Source organism: Meles meles, chromosome 2 (assembly GCF_922984935.1).
Source record: "Meles meles chromosome 2, mMelMel3.1 paternal haplotype, whole genome shotgun sequence".
NCBI classification, from domain to species: domain Eukaryota; kingdom Metazoa; phylum Chordata; class Mammalia; order Carnivora; family Mustelidae; genus Meles; species Meles meles.
Window position 1 is genome coordinate 158,455,999 of NC_060067.1, and position 25,768 is coordinate 158,481,766.

Sequence of the window (25,768 nt, forward strand, 5' to 3'; positions counted from 1 at the left end):
GTTAGGTCACTAGTTTTGCTCTGCAGATGGGGGACACCATTGGCTGTGCTTTCTGTTTAAGTGTCACTGTATGTAGGGGTGTTGAATGGGTCATGCAGCTTCCATATGCTCTGGTTACATTTCCTGGTAGAACAGGCTGAAGTCTGTATTCAGCATACAAACAAACAAATAGAAATCCTAGAATAAGTAACCTGGAGGATAAGACATTGGAATTACCTATAAGAGGAAAAGCTGAATAAAAATTTTTAAGAGTTAAGCAACCTCTGAGAATTACAGGACACAAAGAAAAAAGAAACAATATTTGCATTATGGGACTTCCTGAAGGAGAAGAGTAAAAGAAAGGGACAGAAAGTAGGAGTAAAACAATGCTAATTAAAATCATAAAAATATAAAAAGGTGCCATAAATCTCACCAGTAATGGTAAACATATAGCCATAGTTATATTCTGCATATGGTAAGTGGTGCATAATTCATTTATAATAATAGTTTAAAAGTTTAAAACTATCCTAATATATTATAAAAAAAGTTTAAAACTATCCTAATCTGTTATTATTTTCATATGATAAAAAACATAAATTGTCTTAGTGATAATCTAAAATTTGAGGGAGAGGGGAAATTAAAGTATAAAGTTTACAAGTTCTATTGAAGTTAAATTGGGATCAATTTAAAATAGTGTTGTAAGTTTAAGATATTAAGTCTCATGATAACTATGATGGAAAAATCCTATAGTAATTATGGAAAGAACACAATAAAGAAGTCAAAGGATACTGATACCAAGAAACATCAAAACAAAACAAAAAGACAGCTGGATAAGAAAAAAAGAACAATGATTCTACAAAGCAACCAGAAAACTGTGAGCAAAATGGCAAACAGTAAGTCCTTATCTATAAGTAATTACTTTAAATGTAAATGGATTAAATTATCCAATTAAAAGACATAGAGAGTGGCTGAATGGATTAAAAAAAACAACAGCAAGAAAATAAGATCCAAAAATATGCTGCATACAAGAGATGCACTTTCGCTTTAAAGATACACATAGACTGAGAATGAACGGATGAAAAAAAAATATTTCAAGCAAATGGTAACAGTAACAACAGCAACAGCAAAACCAGGAGTTATTATATGTACAGCAGACAAAATAGACTTTAAACCTAAGTAGTAACAAGAGACAAACAAATTCATTATATATTAACAAGGGGTTCAATACACCAAGAAGGTATAATAATTATAATTATAACTATATATGCACCCAACATTGGAGCAACTAAATATATAAAGAAAAACTGAGCTTAAAGGAGAAATAACAGTAATATGATATTAGTTGGAGAGTTTAATATCCTACTATCAACAATAGATAAATCATTCAGGCAGAGAATCAATAAGGAAACAGTGAATTTGAACAATGCTATAGACCAAATAAACCTAAAAGACACCTAAAAGAAACCTAAAGACATATCCAGAACATTCTATCCAAAACAGCATAGTACACATTCCTCTTAACACACATAGAACATTCTGTGGGATAAATCATATGGTAGACCATAAAACAAGTCTTAGCAAATTCAAGATTGAAATTATACCAAGTATTTTCTCTGACCACAGTGAGAAAATACTTGGTATAATGAGAAAATACTTGGTATAGTGAAACTAGATGAAACTAGATGGATGAAACTAGAAATGAATGAAACTAGAATGAAATTAGAAATCACTAACAAGAGGAAAACCGGAAAAATTCACAAACACATGGAAATTAAACAACATTCTCTTAATCAACCAATAGATCAACAAATTTCTTCAAAGTAATTAAAGGGTAAATAAAAAGTTTCTTAAGACAAATTAAAATAGACATACCAGAACTTATAAGATGCAGCAAAAGCAATTCTAAGTGGAAAATTTGTAGTAATAAAATACCTATATTAAGAAGCATGAAAGATTCCAAATAAATGATCTAACTCTATGCCTTATGAAACTAGAAAAAGAACAAACTGAGCTGAAAGTTAGCAGAAGAAAGGAAATAATAAAGATTAGAGAGAAAATAAGTGAAAGAGAAAACAGAAAAATAATAGAAAAGATTAACCAAATCAGAGTTGTTTCCTTGAAAAGATAAAGAAAATTGACAAGACCTTAGTTACACTAACTAAGGAGAAAGGACAAAAGACCCAAACAACAAAATTATAAGTGAAAAGGAGATATTACAACTGATACTACAGAAATTCAAAGGATCATAATAGGCTTTTATGAACAACTATAAGCCAAAAAACTGAATAACCTAGAAGAAATGTAAAAGTTCTTAGAAACATGCAATTTGCCAAGACTGAATCAGGAAGAAATTGAAAATCTGAATAGACCAATTACTAGTAAGGAGATTGAATCAGTAATCAAAATTTTCCCATCAAAGAAAAGCCCAGACAGATGGCTTCAGTGGTAAAATTTACCAAACATTTAAAGAATTAATACCAATCCTCCTCAAAATCTTCCAAAAAATCAAAGAAGGGGGTACACTTCCAAAGTCAACATTATCCTGATACAAAAACCAGAAAAGAACACTACTAGAAAAGAAAACTACAAGCCAATATTTCTGATAAATATAAAAAGATTCAAAAATTCTCTAAAAAATACCAACAAATTAAATCAGCAGCACATTAAAAGGATTGTGTACTGTAATCAAGTGGGATTTATCCCTGGCACACAAAACACAGAAAAAGCATTTGACAAAATTCAAGCCCAAAGCTAACATGAGACTCAATGGTGAAAGGTTGAAAGCTTTTCCTCTAAGGGCAGGAACAAGACAAGAGTGCCCACTCTTGCCACTAATATTCAACATAGTATTAAAAGTCCTAGCCAGGTTTATCAAGCAAGAAAAGGAAATAAAAGTGTCAGCATTGGAAAAGAAAATGTAAACCTGTCTCTATTTGCAGATGACATAATTTTATATATAGAAAATCCTAAAGATTCAACCAAAAACTGTTAGATCTATTTGATAAATTCAATAAAATGGCAAGATAGAAAATTAACATACAAAAACCAGTAGCATTTCTATACACTAACAATAAATTGTCCAAAAAAGAAATCAAGACATTGTCCCCATTTACAACTGTATGAAAAACTATAAAATATTTAGGGATAAATTTAATTAAGAAAGTCAAAGAGTTGTACTCTGAAAACTATAAGACATTGACGAAATAAATAAAAGAAGACACAAAATAATAGAAATGCATCCCATGTTCGTAGATTGGAAGAATTAATACTGTTAGAATGCCAATACTACTAAAAGTCATCCGGAGATTCAACTGAATCCCTATCAAGATTCTAATGACATTTTTTACAGAAATAGAAAAAACCTTCTAAAATTTATTTGGAACCACAAAAAAAACTCCGAAGAGCCAAGGAAATCCTGAGAAAGAACACAGGAGGGGCACCACACTTCCTGGTTTCAAGCTACCCTATAAAGCTGTAGTCATTGGAACAGTATGGCACTGGCATAAAAGCAGACAAATAGATCAGTGGAACAGAATTGAGAGCCCTAAAATAAACTCAATCATATATGGTCAACCAATATTTGACAAGGGAGTCAAGAATACTCAATGGTCTCTACAATAAATGGTGCGGGGCTAACTAGATATTCACATGTAGAAGAGTAAAGCTGGATCAATACCTTACACTACTAATAAAATATTAACTCAAAATGGATTATAGACTTAATTGTTAGATGTGAAACCATAAAATTTCTACAAGAAAACTTAAGGATGTAGCTCCTTGACACAGGTGATGGTAATGATCTTTTGGATATGAAACCTACAGCACAAGCACCAAAGCCAAAACCAGGTAGGACTGTATCAAACTAAAAAGCTCTGCACAGCAAAAGAAATCATCAAGAAAGTAAAAATACAACCATGGAGTAGGAAAAATATCTGCAAACATACCCAAAATATGTAAAAAGCTCATACAATAACCAAAAAAAAAAAAAAAAATCCCCAAATAACCCAGTGAAAAAATAGGCAAAGAACCTGAATAGACATTTCTCCAAAGAAGATATATGAAAAACCAACAGGTACATGAGAAGATGTTCAATATCACTTGTTCAATATCACTAGGGCAATGCACATTAAAACCACAATGAGATATCACCTCAGACCTCCTAGAATGGCCATCACGAAAAAGACAAGAGAGAACAAACCCTGGTGAGAATGTTGAGAAAAGGGAACCCTGGTGCACTCTTGGTGAGATTGTAGACTGGTGCAGCCACCATGGAAAACAGTATGAAGCACCTTCAAAAACTTAAAAATGGAAATGCCATATGATCTAGTAATTTCACTTCTGGGAATGCATCCAAAGAAAATGAAATCACTAACTCAAAAGTACATCTGCACCCCCAGCCATGTATGTGTGTTTTATATGTACATATGTGGGTGTGCATACACACACACACACTGATGACATATTATTCAGCCATAAAAAAAAAAAGGAAATCCTACCATTTGCAACAACATGGATGGACATTGAGGGCATTATGCTAAGTGAAATAGTCATATAGAAAGAAACAAATACTGTATGATCTCACTTTTAGGAATCTACGAAAGAAAAAAAAGAAAAGAACAAAAACGACAAACTCACAGTAAAAGAGGTCAGATTTGTGGTTACCAGAGGTGGGAGGTGTGGGGAAGGGGAATTGGAGAAAGGCGGTCAAAAGGGACAAACTTCCAGCCGTAAAACAAATGACTACTAGGGATGCGATGTATGACATGATGACTAGAGCTAACACTGCTGTATGATACATAGTTGAGAATCGTTAAACGAATAAATCCTATGAGTTTTCATCACAAGGAGAATTTTTTTCCTTTTCTTTTTATTGTCTATGTAAAAGATGGATCTGCTGTAGTAATCACAGTATATATAAATCAAACCATCGTGTTGTATGCCTTCCACTTCTACAGTGATGTATGTCAATTACTTCTCAAAAAAACTAGGGGAAAAAGTTTAGAATTTAAAGTAATGCCAATGTAACACATGACAGATTTTAATGTGGGATTTGGTTATACACTTCTGAGTCCTTAGAAAAAGTTTGTCAGCTAATAACCAGTAACCTGGTTACCTACTTTTGCTCTAAGAATGAGTAGGTCTGCACAACCATAACTTTGATCAAACCAGGTGAACTTCTGATAGCATCCGTATCAAAACCCGAGGTTTTCGTGTTTCTTGGAATGATGTGATAGAGCAGGCTGTACGGATCAACTGAGGGAAAGTTAAATTCAACACAAAATTTGGAACTGTGCTTTCCTTATGCTCATTCGCACGGTCTGTTTTTTGTTTCTTCATTTAATCTGTGTTCCACTTTGTCTTTTCCTGCAATTAAGATTAAGGTAGCCAGGCAGGGCTGTCTAAATCATTTATCTTTAATAGGTAAAGGGACAGATTGTCATCAGCCTACTTCAAAGATACCATATCCTTGAGGCCCCCGGGTGGCTCAGTTGGTTGAGTGGCTTTCTTCAGCTCAGGTTGTGATCCCGGGGTCCTGGGAGGAAGCCCCACATTGGGCTCCCTGCTCAGTGAGGAGCCTGCTTCTTCCTCTCTCTCTGCCCACCCCCCAACTTGTACTCTCTCTCAAATAAATAAATAAAATCTTTAAACAAATTTAAAAAAATTTAAACAAATAAATAAATAAAATCTTTAAACAAATAAAAATAAATTTTTATTTATTTATTTGACAGACAGAGATCACAAGTAGGCAGAGAGGCAGGCAGAGAGAGAGAGAGGAGGAAGTGGGCTCCCCACGGAGCAGAGAGCCCGATGTGGGGCTCAATCCCGGGACCCTGAGATCATGACCTGAGCCGAAGGCAGAGGCTTTAACCCACTGAGCCACCCAGGCACCCATAAATAAATAAAGTCTTTAAAAAATAAATAAAAATAATAAAAGATACCATATCCTAACTCAAATAAAATAAGTCTTTGGAAATTCCTGGCTTCTGCTACAATTGTTTTTTTTCCCCTCTTTTCTTTTTAGTTAATGTATGACCCTAACAAGTTATCCCTCTAATTGGATGTTAGCTCAGGCAGTTAAAAAATAGAGTTAACAAGAAAAGCAAATGAGTTAATAAGCCCTTTTGTTTTTCTTAACAAGGCATATCTTAAAATCTAAATGTTAAATTACAGAACATTATTACCAAATCTCTTATTTGATGACATGTGTGGCTAAATGCTTAGGCCTTTTTGTGTGTGGAGGTTATTGCATTAAATAGTGCTGGACAAAATAAGTTGGTATATATCTTATTAAACACGCTATTGAGCAAATGAGGTTAAAAAACAAGGAAAGGATGTCCAAGCTGTTCTGTTTTTGACATGGAGTATGTGTGTGTGTGTGTGTGTGTGTGTAGTTTTATTTTCTCTCGGATGGCTTACATAGTAAATTGTTCTAAGATTGCTGAATAACAGGCTTGCATACTCTGAGAAGCGAGGGAAGTGTTTGCTTCTTTTCTAAAGTAAGTCGGCAGAGAGCATTTGGTAAGAAAAGGACAATGAAAACAGTCTATGTTAACATAAAAACAGGCTGCTTTTCATGTCCTCCTGGACTCTACAGAGAAGAATCCCACCCTCATGACTGAGGAATGAACGTTTCTAGTTAATTTAGGCATGTGAACAAAACAAAACAAAAAAGGGAGAGGAGAAAGCCAGCAACAGGCTTGTACTGCTAACTAACTTAGCACAGTCTTTAGAGATGTTTAAATAAGTGAAGCGATTTAAAAAGCACACCCGGGAGGCTAGGGAGCAAACTGGAGAATAATACTAAAAATGCACACATCAAAGCAGTTGTCACATCTACATGAAGCCTGTGAAGGTGGTGCTTCAGCCCAGCTATGAGGGGTCTTGTAAGTGCTAGTCTCTCACCAGGACTCAAATACACTGAAAAACAAACACATCCACAAGTGGTCCGTGTACAGATGTGTGCGCGGCTTCAAGCTGACCCACCACACATATACAAATAGCTTATGCATTTTCGGGAATGCTATGTTTTGACACAGAAAAGAACACACAGAGAACAATTGTTTTGCTTCGGTGTGGAGGTGAACTTTGATGGAACTTAGTAAAACACAGAACATTTATTACTGTGATGAATGGCTCTCTGGAGAGTCATTTCCATGCCCTCCCAGCTGGAGGAGAGGGCTGCAGTGACAGCGCTGGGTAAGAAAGGGACGGAACAATAGGTTCTGTGAGTTCAAGAAGCTGAGGTTGCCCTCCCAGAGTGGGTGGTATGAGCATCAGTCCTAAGCAGCACATAATTCAGCGGGGAGTGATGGATTCTTGTGGAATGTGGAAATAACAAAGAGGGTAAAATGAGAGCAAATTAGGAAAGTGCACTTGAATCACCCAAAGTGCTGAGGATTTTTTGTGTCAACAGATTCCACGATTGAAAAGCCACAAGACTGGTGAGTTCCCTGATCAAATCCAGGACCCACGATCCCAAGCAACCCAACAATATTCATCCAAACTGGATGCCACTGCAACTGGCTAACTGGAGCAACTGGAAAACAAGTATCCCTTCCACCTCTTTAAATAATTATTCATTTGTTTGAATTTTTAAAAATTGTAATACAGTTAAATCAGCATTTCTGGTTCACTTCCGCTCCTTCACTGTGCAACCTAGGGGCAGGGAAGGCGTCAGTTTCTCTGTCTTCCTTCTGTCCAAGGTGTAAAGGTATCTGCTGTACTAAACTGCAAATGAGACATTATCCATGGTTTTCTCCATCTTAACAGATTTTGCATCCTTTCCCCTGGCCTTGAGCAGGAAGTTCTTGATTTCCTCAACTTTGCTAGTTTTGACTAGGAGGCTCACAGGGAGGGAGAAAGGACTTGCATGGCCAGATAGATGCCCTTTTTCACCTTTTCTACAAAACGTTTTTTAAAATACTGATGCTCTCCAGGGGCGCCTGGGTGGCTCAGTCAGTTAAGTGGCCGCCTTCCGCTCAGGTCATGATCCCAAGGTGCCGTGATGGAGTCCTGCTTGGGCTCCCTGCTCAGTGAGGAGTCTGCTTCTCCCATCCCCTCTGCCTATTTCTCCCTCTGCCTGTGCTCCCTCGGTCAAATCAATAAATAAGATCTTTAAAAAAAAAAAAAAAAAAAAACTGAAGCTCTCTAAGCAAGAAAACTGAGGCCAAGTTAAATGAGACTCTTTTTTGCTGCTCACCTTGGCTATGTTCTTTCCTTTATTTCATTGTCCATTTCCTTGAGAAGCTCCTGGCAGGACCTGGGGACACGGATGGCTGTTTATTTCAGAAGTCAGGTGCCTGGCCATTGTATCTTAGAATCCCAGGAAGGTAACGACTTGGGGAAAAACTCTGCACCGATTGTGAAAGACCCACTTGTAACTTAGAATCGCAGCACCCTGACAGCAACCCCCCACCCCCCGCCACGGAGCCCTCACAAGCAGACAGAAATGGTGTCGTGGTGTGGAAACAACCTGTCAGAACTGCCTTGGTTCTGAGGTTCCATGATTGGTTTTGACACTGGGTGGAGATGATCAAAAGCCCTTAAAAATCAGCCGTGGAGGGAAGCTCCATTGTCTTTTGTCTCTTCCAGCCCAGGGTTTCCCTGCTGCCCCCTGCTAGGATAGAGAGGCTGTCAGCACCAGGGCTCCTAGCTCACACTTTTAATAGAGGCGGAAAAAAAAACCCCAAACACTGGATTTTGAATCTAAGTTCTAAAAACAAATTAGAACATTTTTATTCTATATAATAGTGGATCCTAAATGTCCATTATCAGAATCTCTTGATCATATGGTACTTTCCAAAAATAACAGTTCCAGGAGCCCAACCAGTAGAGTCTGAATCCCTGGTCCTGGGGTCAAATTTGGCCATCTGAAATTTTAATGACCTCCCAGAGGATTCCAATGATTGGCCAAATTTGAGACACAGAGATTTAGCTATTTTTTTTAAATCAAATATTTTTAAATGTATCCCTAGAGAGTCCACGAGAGCATATGCTCGCATTTTCAATATTCTAATTCCAATACCCTACCAAGTCACGCTATCTCTTTCCAGTGTCTTGGAATGGTTAGTCTGTGTTTAAAATTATGGCAACTATGGCCCTGCAGAAAGGTTACATTTCATTACATTTTTACTAAAATCGCTGAGTAACTTAATAGATGAAAAAGGAATTCATAATTCTATTTTAATAACACCCCAGAATATATCCTATTATTTCAAGGGGTGCTGTGAAATTTTCAAAATGAAACTTCTTTGAGTTCACTTGAATTTCTAAAGTCTGAAAACCACTGCTTTAGATTCAAGGCAAGAATGCACGGCCTTTCCTCCACTGCCTCTTCTACCCACTCTCCCAGCCTCCCTCCATCTCCAAAGGCACTCCTGTGCAGGAGAAGCTCTCTTGGGCATTCTTTTTCCATTGAGGTCTGGTCAGGAAAATAGATCACACTAGGTGTTTTAACAGAGAGAATTTGATATGGGAAATTTGTTGCAGATGTTGGAGAGCTCAAAAACAGCACAAAGGAACGCTAAGATAACAGAGTTAAGTGGCCAGTGGCTTTCTACTCTTGGGGAAGAAGCTGGAATTTCTAGAGCTGGAAGTTGGGGGAGGGCCCCATGGAGGTGCCACCCAAGGCTCAGGGCGGGGCCTTGACAAGCCACTGTTGGTACGTGGGTGGTTTGAGGAGAGGCCTCTTGGATTTGGAACTCTGACTCAGAAGGGGTCCCCTACCTAGAGCCGCAGCTACCTCACCTCAGACTGCAATGAGGCTCTGCGAGTGTGGAGAGAAGGTGAAGACAGCAACAAATTACTGCTGCCAAGTGAAAGGCCACTGGTAGGGTGGTATCTAGAAACAGCCCACAGAAAGGAAGAAGGAAAAGCCCTATCCCTTCCTCCTGCTGCCCAGTCTCTCTCAAGGGTATCCCCAAAGGAAGCCAGATGAACTAAAGAAAAATGTGCTCTGCAGGGTCTTGGCCCTGCACCACAAAGTGGAGTAGAGTAGGGAAGGTTTGGAGCTGGGGGATAGTATGGTAGTCAAGCACAGCAACAATCTCTTTTTCTTTTTTTAACATTTTATTTATTTACTTGACAGACAGAGATCACAAGTAGGCAGAGAGGCAGGCAGAGGGAGAGGAAGGGAAGCAGGCTCCCCACTGAGTAGAGAGCCCAATGCGGGGCTCGATCCCAGGACGTTGGGATCATGACCTGAGCGGAAGGCAGAGGCTTAACCCACTGAGCCACGCAGGCACCCCAACAAGCAATCCCTTTTGAGTCGAGAGCCATGAAACTTCCATTGGCAGGAACAAGTTTAAAAGTTTTTGTTTCCAGGACTATGCTTTTTTGATGGTCAAATAATTTTCAGAAAAGTATAATCCACGCTTGAAGTGTCACAATGCCCATTAGTATATTAAAGGAACTGAAAAGTCTTGCAGTAAAGAAACCTGCTTTATTTTGTTTAATTAGTGATTCCTAAAATGTATTAAGTGCGAATGCCTTATTTTTTCAGATTTAAGACTCTTCAGAACATACAAACTGGATTGTAAATGCTGTTCTAAAAAAAAAAAAAAGGCACTACTTAAGTCTGAACTGCTTTCTTATCTGTTAGTTTCTAAAGCTGGGAAAAAAAAAGAACACATCCAAGTGAAATAGGAAGACAAATAGAATTCTATCTGTAAAGGATTAGATCTAACTATTTCTCTTTCATGTTTCTGATATCCGTAAAAGGAACATCCTCCTCTGCCTTTAAGCAAACTGTTAGGAAAAGAATTCCTCACTCAACCCCCAGAAGACTCACTAACTATGACTTGTAACAGAAACCACCAGCTTCAACAAAATCTGAAGGAGACAGGGGAGTGTTGCAGGAAACTGTATGAATCATCTCAAGAGCCCTGGGATACCAAATGCTCTTAAATACACAGGTTAGCTGGAAAATTACCCCAGGGGCAAAGAATGACTCTGTATTTAAGGTGATAAAAAGAAACTCTATTCCTTTTAGGATTATGGTTATTTCTACCCTGCCCATGTCTGCCTCTGGATGGAAGAGGCGTCTGACTGCAACCCTGGACACAGACTGAGTGTGAAGCCCAGAACACAGCACGGTAAACTTTGGGAGTGGGTCTGAGGCTACCATGTGGCAGATGCAGATGAGTGGGAAGAAAAGTTTGTCTGAAGGTGGGTGCTGAGAGAAAAGGAACAGCCAAGGATGGAGGGAGAGGGAAGGAAAGAGAAAGAGAGAGAGGGAGAGGGAAGGGGGGAGGAGGCCAAGGAAGAGAGGGAGGAAGCGAAGGAGGAGGAGGGTAGGGGAAGAAGAACGGAAAGGAGTGGGGAATGGAAAGACGGTGGGAGAGAGGAAGGAAAGAATTAAAAATAACTGCCTGATGATTTTCCAGTTTCCTTGGGGATTGTCTCTAAATTACCCCTATTTAACTAGAATGTTTCATTCTATAACACCACAATGTCCAACTAATATGAGTATCTCCATCAAGTTGTGCTAATCTGGCTTTTACCTTTGAGTTGGATTTTGTTCATGAAGACAGCTGATTCTTGCCTGGAAATCTGGAAATTTCTTAAGCAAAAGCAGTTTAAATTAATTCTATCTATCCCATTCCTTATCCTAAAAACAGGTCCTAAAATGTTCCAAGCAACTGACTGTGAATGTCAGTAGCCACCACATGACTTGAGCACACTTCCTTCCATCATGACATGCTACCTACAGACCTGACATGATATTAAATCATAATAGGATACAATACTAAGACCCAATTCTGGTTCTGAGAAAGTTTTTTCTGTCCCATTCATTTGGAAGCTGATCAGTTGAGAGAGAAGACTCTGATAGTTGTGTCTCCAACAACAACATGACAAAAGACAGACGTTCTTGAGCCAGAGAAAGGAGAAACCAAGCCTAGTCCAAAACATACAATTCTAGGGATTAAAATCTACAAAGGCACCTGGCTGGCTCAGTTGGTAAAGTGTGTAACTCTTGACCTCAGGGTTGTAAGTTTGAGTCCCATGTTGGGTACAGAGATTACTTAAATATAAAGCATTTTTAAAAATAAAATAAAATAAGCTCTCTTATTCACATCTTAGTAGACACATTCCCCTTCTGAAATTAGGTTTCTTTCACTGTATCTGGCTTCACTTCCTAGCCAAAACATTTCTGAATATTGCACCAGACCGCAGTCCCCTTTGAAGGTGACATACAAAGGGTTGTTTCCATCTCCCGTTTGTATTCTCTTGCCTTAAAGAACACCACAACCTTCACCTCCTAAATTCACTGGTTTTCTCTTACTTCTCTTTTATTTGGTTCTCACTCTTTCCACCCTTTTGGAATGAGTCTGCTTTCCAAACCTGACTTCAGCTGGAATACAAATTTGAAGTTCCTTTTGCTCACGGGCCTGGAGTTGAAGGCTAGCAGCTGTGCGCCTTCCCAGTGAGGCTTGCTCATGGAGACCCAGCACACGTAAGAAGGAATATTCTGGGGGCGCCTGGGTGGCTCAGTGGTTAAGCCGCTGCCTTCGGCTCAGGTCATGATCTCAGGGTCCTGGGATCGAGCCCCGCATCGGGCTCTCTGCTCAGCAGGGAGCCTGCTTCCTTCCCCTCTCTGCCTGCCTCTCTGCCTACTTGTGATCTCTCTCTCTGTCAAATAAATAAATAAATAAATCTTTAAAAAAAAAAAAAAAGAAGGAATATTCTGAAAATAACATGGAGTCCCCTCTTACCCATAAGCAGAACTGTGGTCCTGGGTTATTTCGTAAGTAAAACATCCTGCGAAAGAACACACAAATTAACCCCTCGATAGACCAGAAAAAATTACTCTTAGTAAATATTTTAGTAGTGTTTGTTTCTTCTCCTTAATAGTTTTAAATTTTTGTAATCTATTTCTGAAGTTTTTAGGGTCTAAGAAATTGATTATGATTACTGTTAATGATTCTGGATTACTTCTTCATGTTCCTTGTAATTTAGAACTGTGAGTTTGTGTTTGGTGGTACTTTATCTAGAGGAATCCTGTGCAGTGTTGAAAATATGTCTTTCTACAGAAGACTTTTAATTATTTTTATTGAGGGCACAGGTATTGTTATTAGCCTGAGATTGTTTTTATTTGTTAGAGAATGTAGGCCTTTCAGAAGGTGTAAATTCAAACCTCAAATTTGAGTGAGGGGAGCCTGAGGTTTTCAGATTTTTCTTCAGAGTCTCAGGATTTTCCTTCCTTTCCCCCTTCCTCATTAGATCAGGCTAAACAACGGAATTTGCTTTAAACCTCCATTTGGGAGAGGCTAAACATTTTGAGTTCTCTTTCACAGATAAGTCTAGTCATTCAAGTGTTCTTTACAGTCTTCGATCCAAATTTCTGCCCTTCATAGACCCAAAAATGTGTCTCCTGTACTTTCATAGCCATTAAATTCAAACGCATTGTTAACAAGTAAAGGGGCATCTGGGTGGCTCAGTGGGTTAAAGCCTCTGCCTTCGGCTCGGGTCATGATCCCAGGGTTCTGGGATCGAGTCCCACATCGGGCTCTCTGCTCAGCGGGGAGCCTGCTTCCTCCTCTCTCCCTGCCTGCCTCTCTGCCTGCTTATGATCTCTCTCTGTCAGAATAAATAAATGGAATCCTAAAAAAACCAAACCAAACCAAAACAAAACCAAGACTGGCAAAAAAATAAATCCAGAACAGTCAAAAAGAAGTCACTTCTGAAAATGGATTTGCTTGGTAACCACTTTTGATCCCTTATAGACTTACATCTCCTTAGGCAAAATGAGAAGATTTGTACAGTTATCTGCTGGCCTCTAGCAACAGAAACAATCAATATGGAGAGTGCAGCACCCCTTTCTGTACACCTCTCACAAACATTGTTCCTAAGTTTTCTGGTACTCTCCAAAACAAAACAGATATAATGAATGCTTCCTTATGAGAAAGGTTCTTTGGAATCAGCTTTGAGAAAGAAGAAAGAAAGAGAGAAAGACAGAAAGGGAAGGAAGGAAGGAAGATTCTTATCCTCAAAGAAATCTATGCTCTTCCTGGGAAAATCAAGATTTAGACCTTAAATCTAAGATTTAAAATTCTCTCCATTTTCAATTTTTCTTTGGCTTGACTTAAATGGAAATCTTTGAGTGGGAAAATTATAAGACCATGTCTTTATAACTCTAAAATTAACTTCCAAATTCATCAATTTAATCAAACTCAACCATCCATTATATATATATAGAGAGAGAGAGAGAGAGAGAGAGAAAGTAATAGTAATCAGAAAGATTATTTAGAAAAGAATTACTTTGAAAAATTGCCTAGGGTAATGCAAATCTCATATGCTGGATAGAATATTCATAAGCCCTTATGAATTTTGAAAACTATTAACAATGCAGTTTCTGTCATAATTTTACAGATCTTCTTAGGAATGGTATTACTTAGCCTTTCTTGGGCATCTATTTTACTGATTACCAATACAGAGAGTATTTGGATCGAGCCTAAATTCTTCCTTCTGCAAATCAAACATATTTCCTCTTGTTCTATTCTTAATGGAGACCAGATTCTTACATAATAACCCTTCATCTTCTTGAAGACTCACCCTCTCAGCCATGCATTCCACTGCATTGTCTTAGTTACCCAGCCGCCATGGAGGATATCCTGAAGGGAAAAGTTCAAGATCAAACGAGATGTCTCTCTTCATGAAAGAGCAAATACAATTTTCTCCTTTCTAGTTTTATTAACAGTGAAAATTTCTCTTCAAATAACACTCTAAAACCAAACATGCACAGAAAATATATCACTTTTAAATCCCACAGAGGCTTGAAAATGTTACTATAGTAAGCATTTTCTTTTTTTTTTAAAGATTTTATTTATTTATTTGACAGAGATCACAGTAGGCAGAGAGACAGAGAGAGAGGAGGAAGCAGGCTCTCTGCTGAGCAGAGAGCCCGATGCGGGGCTCGATCCCAGTACCCTGGGATCACGACCTGAGCCGAAGGCAGAGGCTTTAACCCACTGAGCCACCCAGGCACCCCTAAAGTAAACATTTTCTAAATAATGCTGTTTGTAGAAAAATTATAGTCTGTGTTTTTCTGTCATCAGAATGTGGCAGATTCTCTAATGACTCTGCTCTACAAACACAATAATTCAGACTGTTTCTGGCACAAATTATATTGTTCAAGGGTAAAGTTCCATACTGTATCTCCCTTTAACTCTGTTTTCAAAGTGAGGTAGAACACAGTGTTAATCAATTCAAAATCCTTCAGTTTGGATAATTAAATTCTATGCCCTTCATTCACCATCTACCTATATCCCTGCTCTTTCCCAGCTCCACCCCAAACACATGCATAAATATAAAGTCTTTTATTCTCAATAATTAATTCTTATGTCTGACATATACTGTATATTTATACATTTACCCCATATAGACCCTCTCTTTATAGGTCTATTAGTCCCAGAGAGTAACCATGAATTTATAAGATCATTACAAAGAACAAAAGGTAAAACCATCAATAGTAAGTATACAATTGCTACTTAAGTACTTCTCACAACCAAAGATTTCCATTAGGTACTTTAAATAAGTTACCATATTTCATTCCTTTAGGAACCTGTTATGAGTTGAATTGGATTCCTTCCAAAAAGATACATTAGAATCCTAACTCCTAGGACCTCAAAGTGTGATCTTAGTTGAACATAGGATCTTTACAGGGATAAGTGGGTTAAAGTGAGGTCATTAGGATGGGTCCTAACCCATTAGGATGAGTATGATTATAGAAGCGGGGAAATTTGGACACACATATGGGGAGAACACCATGTGAATATAAAGACAGTCATCTACAGTCTGGGGAGCGAGTCCTGGGACACATCTTTCCTTCAGAGCCCTCAGAAGAATCCAACCTTGCCAATACCTCAATTTCAAACTTGCAAACTCCAGAACTGTGAGAGAATAAATTTCTGCCATTTAAGACACCCAGTTTGTGGTCCTGTTTTAGCCCTAGAAAACTGTTTAGCCCTAGAAAACTGAAGCACAACTCTACAATTTAAGTCTTAGGCTCTTTTTGTAAACAAGGAGACTGAGGACTAGGAAGATTAAAGACCTTCCCCAGAGTCACACTGGCGGTAAGAGCTGGGCTGTCATTTAACAAAGATCTGCTTTGCTCGAAAGCCTGGGTCCTTTCCTCTATATCACACCGTCTCCAAACTTAAGTTGTTAGCTACCTTTTTTCATCTGTGTATCTAAGAAAGCACCCAAAAACACACACATTGTATATGGACTTACAGACTATACCTAAAATGGTATAGTCAAGGTATTTCTATATTGTTTTTCCTGAGGAGAACTTGCTGAAGACCATTTCACCATGTTTCAGGAGTTACTACACAAAGCTTAAGACGTAGAAGAACCATTGATCTGGTCTGGGAAAGGCCAAGGGCATCAGTCACCTTGCTCTGGACATTAATTGGCAATTGAAAAGTCATGAGTGGGAGGGCATTAGGATGGTGGGAGACTTTGTCCTTTCCTGACTAATTGAGGTTGGATATGGGGAATACAAGGAAATCTTTGAGTAATTTTTCTGGGAGAGAACCCCAATTCAAGTTGGAAGGGACATGCAGTTAAGATACCCAGAGAGCAAGTGGTTAAAAAACAAAGATCTGAGAAGAAAGAAGAATTTCCCAACTTGTAACAGCTCCTCCAGCCAAACTCTGGACCAATGGCCAGCTATGACAAGAAAGGAGCTATTGCCTATGGAGGAGTGGATTGTCCACTCTATGAAGGTATCTGGCCAAGGTGGCAAATGGGGACTGAATTTCAGGCTGCATTCTCCCTACCAAGCTGTGTGCCATGGAGTTGTTCTGTGCCTTGTTAGCAAAAGGAGCATCCTTTCCTAATGCACACAAAGGCATTGTAAATGTTACCTGTGGCCCAAGAAATCATTACCTCAAGATCAGAGCATTTATATCAGACCCTCAGATCACTCCTCTGTTCTGGGGAGTCGAATAGAGCTTGTTGGTTATTGTAGAATCAGAAAGTAGTATTATATGAACATAATAGTTTTATGCTTTTGAGACTTTCTTTATTTCTTGTTGTTGTTGCTATTATGGGAAAGTTTCCATTTTTTAGCTAAAGAACTAAAGAAATATAATTCTTACTTTTGCTTTTTTCAGATTAAATTTTGAAGTGCTGGGGCTCGCCAGTTGGTTAGATCTACATATGAGGCCCAGCTCTACTGTGCAAATTGGGCCAATTAACTTACTAAGTCCCATTTTCCTCACTGGAAAATGCAGGTTTGTTCATTCATCCAACATATACTTCCTAGGTGGCTACTATGTGCCTGGTATTGTTTTAATATTCCCAGGGCAAGGTCCATATTCTCATGGAGATTAAGTCCTAGATGGGGGGGGGGGGGCGCCTGGGTGGTTCAGTGGGTTAGGATCCTGGGATCGAGCCCCACATCGGGTTCTCTGCTTGGCAGGGAGCCTGCTTCCCCCTCTCTCTCTCTGCCTGCCTCTCTGCCTACTTGTGATCTCTGTCAAATAAAAAAATAAAATCTTAAAAAAAAAAATTCTAGATTGGGGTGGGAGGAAAGGGAAAAGACAGACAAGAAGCTAAAATATATGTATAATTTAATAGACAAAATTTCTCCCCTCACAAATACATCAATATGAATTTCTCTTTTGTATTCCTTGGTATCCTTAGAGCCATTTGTCTATCAAGGAGCGGGGGAGGAAATCCAGTAATGGAGGTGGAATACAAAATGATTTAAAGAGTATTTAGTTGCTAACATCCAAATAGGACCTCTAAATCCGCAGCCAGAGAGTAATCTGTGAAACCCGGGTGTTTTTTAGCAAACCCAATAAAGAAGACTGACTGACGAGATTATAGAGTTTTACGTATACCTGGAGTAATGAGAAGGAGGATATGAGGTGGAGGAAGTTGAAAGTCTGAGGGAGAAAGGGGAGGAGAAGAGGAAGTCAGACAGCAGTGTTTTTGTTCTCTGTGCTCATTTCCTTGGGCAGAACCTCAAACACCTGCATGGGTGTGGAGAAGCTGGAGGACATCCGGGTTTGTGGCTCACTCCCACAGACGCTGCACAGGAAGGCTCCCAGATAGGGTTGCCAGATAAACTACAGAAAGTGCAGTTAAATTGGAATTTCAAATAAACAATAAATAATTTTAATGTAAGTACCCTCCACCCCAGCAATATTTGGAATATACTTCCACTGTTTTGTCCCCCCCCCACAGTTTATCTGAAATTCAAATTTAGCTGGGCTTTCTGTATTTTTATTTGTGAACTCTGGCAACCCTACCTGGGGAGAACTTTTAGCTTGGGGTCCCTGACCCCACTGGCAGGGAAGTGATGACGCAGGAGTGTTGATAGCTAGACCTAAGGAAGTATTATTTTTTAAAAAATTATAATAATAATATTTTACTTATTTGAGAGAGAGAATGCTAAGGAGAGCAAGAGAGAGCACAAGTTGGGGGGATGGAGAGGGAGAAGCAGATTCCCACTGAGGAGAGACCCCGCCAAGGGGCTCGGTCCCAGGACCCAGAGATCATGACCTGAGCAGAAGACACATGCTTAACTGACTGAGCCACCCAGGCGCCCCCAAAGGAAGAATTCCTGTTCCACATGTAAAGCTCTTGGATTGACCCTGAACATAGGAGTCTATCAATAATTCCTTAATTAATTAATTAGTTAATTAATTAAAACCCAATCAATTTTGCCTTCTGGTTATTACCATATCTAACCAGAAGTTGATTATAACTTAATACCATATGAAACTATCAGTGAGCATAAATCATATTAAAAAAATTAATGTGAGAATTAATACCCACTCTAAATGCACATGTGCTTTATTATTCCAGGCTCACAAAGCATATGAAAACCACAGCTGTTGATAATGCTTTTGATTTGCCAGATCCTGTAACAGTCCACTTACTTTGCCTTGAACATGGCATTTGTACCACATTAAAGTTTGGCAAGCTTAATCTTTGCTAACCACTGGCAAATGTGAACATGCTATAAAACATAAAAATATATTTCAGCCAAAGCCATTATCAGGTATATATTTGTTTGGATTTGACTAAGAACCTCTAATTTGTTCATGTGTACTTGGCATCTTTATATTCTTTGTGGTGATTATGCTTGCAATGAATATATTTCATGCTTAGCAGTCAACTAGAGCTCTCAGTGCAATGCAGGAGAAAGGGAGAGAGGAGAGGAAGAAAGTTCTGTTTCACTTCTGTTGGAGTGAGAACGAACCTCCATAAACTCTTAGAGAAAACGCTTCCAGGGGCCACTCTTGCCCATCTGCCCCTCCGACCTACCCCCCACTAAAAGTATTTTTGAGTAGTTTGTGTATTTTCTTACATATGATCATCGAAGAGAATCTACCTTTGTATGTATCTGGCCAAGAAGCCTCAGGAAAAAATGATCTTATCTGGCTATTGACCAACACAAAACTCAAGAAAACCTTCATCTCTAATATTCAAACCCAATGGAGTTCTTCAGTCTGGAAATCCACACCACCCCTAAAGGCAGAAGAGGTGTAGATGGTATATGATCTTGAGATTATTGTTCTGATTCGTTCATCCACTCATTTAGACAAAGACAGCCAGAGCACCATCATATTTCCTCCCCAAAGGACATCATAGAAAAATTTTCATCAGGCTCCCATCTATGCACATTCCCAAAATTTTAATCACCTCAAAACCTTTCATATATGGCATCTCGTATTTATCTCAGGACATGTTGTAAAGTAGGAAAGGTGGGAATTATGTAATTATTATTTTCATTGTGCAGAATCTATGGGAAAGGAAACATTTCGTGGTAGGACCAGAATTAACATCCATTTAATTTAGCTTTCTATCCATGCCTACCTTTCAGTATCTTAGTGAACCACACTGTATGCATATTTTCCAGTAAATGGACACGTGTAACGAAAGAGGAACACTGAAAATAAATGTCCCCACACCCCGGGCTTAAGTTGGATTTAGTTCTATCAAGGAAACACAACAAATCAACTCTCTCAGACAAACTAAAGGAAAACAGAGAAAGAGCTCCTTTGCCTAAAAGTGATTACTCATTCATGTATTCAGTACCGAGCTTCTACTAAATTCTAGGTGCTATCTTCGACATTGTTTACTCCAGAGAGTGAGTGAGATAACAAGTAGAACTACTTATCACAAGGCCTGACATGTGGGATGTAACCAATAACGGCAAATTTCCTTCCTTCTCAAATTCTTATCCTTGAATTAATCAATCAAAACCAATATGCAAACTATAGAAAACGATTTGCTTCCAATCCAGTATCATTTCTTTAAACCCTCCCTCTATGCAGATGCATACTGTGACATTTAGGCCTGAGCTATTAAGCCAGGGAGACTAGAACACACTCTGGCAGCATCATGATTTGTGATTCTTGGCTTGCCATTTTGTGTTGTAAAAGAGGAGAGGAAAAGTCAGTCGAGTGTTCTAGTATTAATGGGCTGTATCCATAAACACACACACACATACACACTTTTGGAAAGCTGTGTTCTTAATCTAGGCAATAGCTTTGTAATTGAAAATAAGCATTTAGGGGCACCTGGGTGGCTCAGTGGGTTAAAGCCTCTGCCTTCAGCTCAGGTCATGGTCTCAGGGTCCTAGGATCGAGCCCTGCATCAGGCTCTGTGCTCAGCAGGGAGCCTGCTTCCCTTCCTCTCTTTCTGCCTGCCTCTCTGTCTACTTGTAATCTCTGTCTGTCAAATAAATAAATAAAATTAAAAAAAAAATAAGCATTTACTATCTTCTCTGGCTGTTTGACCAAATGTAACTTTTATTTACAAGCAATTATATAAAGAAACATAACCTTGAAACCAACACTTTCTGCTCCATCTTGCATCCTTTTTACCTCTCTCTGTTTTTAAAATTTATTTAGAGAGAGAGAGAATGAGAGAGTGCACATATGTGGGGGGAGAGTCAGAGGGAGAGAATCTTCAAGCAGACTCCCTACTGCCAACTGGGGAGCCCATCTCAGGGCTTGATGTCATAGACCCATGAGATCATGACCTAAGCCCAAACCGATAATCCAGCACCCAACCAAATGAGTCACCCAGAAGCCCCTTGCATCCTATTTTCTATTTCTATTTGTTCCCACCTGTCCTCCTTCCCCCACACTTGGCTCTAAGGACTAGGTCGTATATGGGGGAGAAACCAATCTGAGGCATTATCAGTTTTTACCTTTCAGTGGTTTTCATGATATATGCCAATTGCCACCACTATATTGATTATGTAGCAATCTACACTAATTCCTGAGACATCCAGGGTGAACAGATCCTTGTATAAACACAGATATAAATAAAACTGGTTGCTGGTCTAACAAGATATTTAAAGGACTCATCTCTGACCTCTACTGGTCATCTTATTAAAATGCAACATCTACCATTCTTTCGGAAGTACTTTCACATTTTCATGCACTCATTTAACAAATGAGTACCAGGCACTGTCTAAGGAAGGACAGTAAACAAAAGAGATTTAAAAAAAAAAAAAAAACTTTCCCTCTTAAAATTCAACGGGGGAGACATCTAACCTACATTCTTAAATAAATTGTAGAGTATTTTGAAAGGTAAATAAAAGCACTGTTATGGGTGCTTTTAAAAGGAGAAAAGATAAATCAGGTAAAGGGAATCAAAAGCACTGCAAAGGCAGAGCCAGAGAAGCAATCTGCAAAATTAAATCAGATGCTCAGACTCAGTGTCAGAGAGTAGAATGAAGCAGACTTCAAGGAGGTGAGAACCTCAGCAACTTAAGACCTAACACATAGGTTCTCAAATTAGTTAAATTAAACATCACCCCAGGAGCACGGTTCTTTTTTACATAGTTTCCAGAGAGATTTTCAAGTCAGCCCGGTTTGTGTTCAAACTTGGTATTGGTCAGCTTTTGCTGCAGTAACCAAATTCTCAGTGGGCTTACAAAACAAATATTTATTTTTTGCTCATGTCTCATGAGGGCTGCAGGCTGTGGGTCAGCCTTAACTCTGATGAGTCAGCTCATCTGGCTTCAGCTCAGCTCCATGTGTCATCTCATTCCAGAAGCCACAGTTGAAGCAACAGGCACTCTCTAAGCTATGTTGCTCTCATGGAGGAGGCAAGGCCGAAATATACCTAGTCCCACAAAACTTAAAGCTTCTGCTCTCATGTGTCAGGTATCAAGTCCATTCACATTCTATTAACCTAAGAAAGTTGAATTGGCCAAGCCCCAAGTCAATACAGACAGGAGAGTATCTCTCTGGCTTGTACACAGAAGTATGGCAAGGGCAAAGAGGGAATGAATAATTGTGAACGAATAATACAATATAACTTCAATGAGTTCCTAAACATCTCTGAATCGTAGCTTGTCCATCTGTGAAACGGAAATAAGAACAGACTACCTGTAAAGAATAAATGAGATATTTCTAAATGTATTTATTATAATAACAGGATTATGGTAAGGGATCAATTATTATGTTTTTGTCTTCTTCCAAAGGTGGCATCATCCCTCTGGCCCAATTCTGTTGGAGGCTGAAAAGGCTATGAGACTGGGGCGCCTGGGTGGCTCAGTGGATTAAGCCGCTGCCTTCGGCTCAGGTCATGATCTCAGGGTCCTGGGATCGAGCCCCGCATCGGGCTCTCTGCTCTGCAGGGAGCCTGCTTCCTCCTTTCTCTCTGCCTGCCTCTCTGCCTACTTGTGATCTCTGTCTGTCAAATAAATAAACAAAATCTTTAAAAAAAAAAAAAAAAAAAAGGCTATGAGACTGTGTTAGAAAATTGAGAAGCATGGAATTCAAGAAATCTGGATTTAGTTCTTCCTCCAAATCCTGAATGAATTACTAATGTATAAAATGAGGCAGCGCTCTAAATAATCTCTAAATTTCCTTTCTGCTAAAGATCTGCAATATGAAATGTGTACAGCAGGTGGTTTGTCTCTAGAGCCATTATTTAGTTTGAACACAAGGTGGCGCAAGACAACAACTTAATGAAAGTAGACAAAGGCTTTTTTTTCTGGTGAAGACTGGAGTTCTAGACTGTTATTTTCTTCTTATAGATTGTTATAAAACAGAACTCTTGTTATAAAACAGCCTCAGGAAGCATCATTTTGAGGAAATGGCATTCCAAACGAAAATAAACATTCTAGCCCTAGGACCTTGTACTTTGGGAGAGGACGGCAGGAACCTAGTGACTGCCCCAGGCAATTTCTAGGGTTCGACTTGGGAATTTGTCAGCTTCTTTTTTTCTTAGCAGAAGTATGAGATACTCTGAGCTGTGATTTAGAATGATACTCTAGTAGCCATGTTACGGGAGCAAGGAGTGTCTGTAAAGGGGGAGAATTATTTAGGAGACTCATAACAGACCAGAATCCACATACAAGGATCTGAAATAGAGTAGCAGGAATGAGCATAGACATGGTAAGATGCTACAATGAAAGAATCTTTAGAACTTGGCAATTATTTAAATAAAGAATTCTTGGGCTGCTTGGGTGGCTCAGTCAGTTTAGCGTCTGCCTTCAGCTCAGGTCATGATCCCAGGTTCCTGGGATGGAGCCCCATATTGCATCAGGCTCCCTGCTCAGTGGGGAGCCTGCTTCTCCCTCTCCCTGGCTCTAGCTCATGCTCAATCTCTCTCTTTCTCTCAAATAAATAAACAAAATCTTTTACAAAAATAAAAAAGAAAGAAGATTTAAGTAGGAAAAGTCATTTTGAAAGATGACTATTAGAAAACTAGGTAAATGGTAGAGTCACTGACAGAAAGTGGCAGAATGACTCAGTTGTCAGTATTGCTGTTATTCCTGTACTTCTCATAAACAGAGAAGAAACCATGAGTGTTTCTGCCTATTAGGTACTAAGGCCACCTCCTGGCATGCAAATGCTGGTCCTAAAAGGGCCAGACTTGCCTGCTGTGGAGAGCATTGAAAGGCTCCCACGTGACAATTGGTGTTTTCTTAAGAGATGGTTTTTACCCATTTTATTGGTGGTTATTCAAAATCTTGAGGCATTTCTCTATTGATAATGGAGAAATCTGGGCATGTAAGGCAGGGGGTATATGGAAAATCTGTCTTTTGCTCAATTTTGCTGTGAACTAAAAATGCTCTAAAAAATGAAATCTATTTTTTAAAATCCTAGAGGATTCTGGAAAGATGGTAGAGTAGGAAGCACTGAGCATCTGTCCCCTCTACTAGGCACTGGTGAAATTAGTCTTATGTAACTATTTTGGAACTCCGGACAGTTTACTGAAAGCTTTTAATGTCTGGGGGAAGACTTGGACAGTTAATTTTGGTCTCAGTTGTGGGCCTTAGCACAGTAGCAGCTACTCATTCCCCACCCCCAGCCATGAGGCAGGCAGCTGTTCACATGCTCCTTAAGCAGCTTGCATACAGCTTGCAGGAGCTATGATAGGCAAAAAAGGACCTATTCTCCAAATATCAGGGATCTGTGCTCTGATCACTGATTGCTGCTTCTGATCACAGAGGTGCAGACAAAGAGGCAGGGAGCCATTGTTGTTGCACCTCCCCCCATTAAGCAAATCTCTCCCCATCTGGGTGAAATGACATCCAGGAGACTTAAAAGGTTAGCACTCTTTCTATACCCCTTTCATTCTCCTTTTCCCCTCATAGTAGTCAGACAATGAAGACCAGAACATTAAAAAGCAACTGTATATATAGGGAAACTCAGAAAGTAACCAGGCACCCAGAGAAAGGCTTAGAAAAGATCGAAGAAGACCTTAAATTTATATCTTGGCCCAGAGACTGCCTATAGAATCAAAAACAAAAACAATAAACAAATACAATAAAAACAACAATAGCAACAACAAAAACAGTAAATCCTGGGAAAGGAGGAGAATCTGATTTTCAGAGCTACCACATTATTAGAGTCAAATGTTCAATTTTCAACAACAAAACAAAACACAGGGCATACAAAGAAATAAACAAGATCAAAAGAAAAAAAAAAAGATCTTTAGAAACTGACCCTAAGGGATGCCTAGGTGGCTCAGTCGGTTAAGCCACTGCCTTCCTCATGATCCCAGGATCCTAGGATCAAGTGTTGCATGGGGATCCTTGCTCAGTAGGGAGCCTGCTTCTCTCTCTGCCTGTTCCTGCCACTCTGCCTGCTTGTGTTCTCTCTCTCTCTCTGACAAATAAATAAAATCTTAAAAGAAAGAAAAAAAGAAAAAGAAAGAAACTGACCCTAAAAAAGACCAGATAACAGAAATACTAGATAAAAACTTTAAAATAGCTATCTTAAAGATGCTCAAAGAATTAAAGAAAGATGTGATAAAGTTGAGAAAACAATGTATGAACAAACTGGAAACAGCAAAAAGAAATACAAAACCTTAAAAAAAAAAAAGAAATGAAAAGAAATTCTAGAGCTGAAAATTTCAACAAATGAAATAAAAAATTCTCTAGAGGAATTCAAAGGTTTATTTAAACAGGAAGAAGAAAGAATCAGTGAATTGGAAGAGTGTACAATGGAAATGATTGAATCTGAGGAACAGAAAGAAAATAGATTGAAGAGAAATGAACAGAACTTAAGGGACCTGTGGGACATTATCAAGTAGACCAATATACACATTGTGGGAGTCCAAGAAGAAGAGAGAGAAAGGGGCAGAAAGAATATTTAAGGAAAATAGTGGCTGAAAATTTCCCAAACTTGATGAAAGACATGAATATAAACATCAAAGAGTCTCAATGAATTCCAAGTAAGATGAACTCAAAGAGACTCACACCAAGACATATTATATTCAAACTTTCAAATGCCAAAACCAAAAAGATAATCTAGAAAACAGCAAGAGAGAAGCAAATAATCACATAAAAGGGATCTTC

At 38.9% G+C, this 25,768-nt stretch overlaps 1 long non-coding RNA gene and 1 pseudogene across 1 annotated transcript in view; both read right to left on the reverse strand.

The window, feature by feature from the left end:
- Window positions 1–7,609: 7,609 nt before the first annotated feature.
- Window positions 7,610–12,418, reverse strand: LOC123936927 (annotated as a pseudogene).
- A 246-nt stretch (window positions 12,419–12,664) lies between these two features.
- The window catches only part of LOC123931423, a 32,597-nt gene continuing 19,493 nt past the window's right edge, over window positions 12,665–25,768 (reverse strand). Inside the window, exons 2-3 of the long non-coding RNA XR_006816263.1 lie at window positions 14,533–14,591; window positions 12,665–12,738 (exon numbers count right to left, since the gene is read on the reverse strand). This is a non-coding gene — a long non-coding RNA (uncharacterized LOC123931423). The remainder of the gene's footprint in view (window positions 12,739–14,532; window positions 14,592–25,768) is intronic.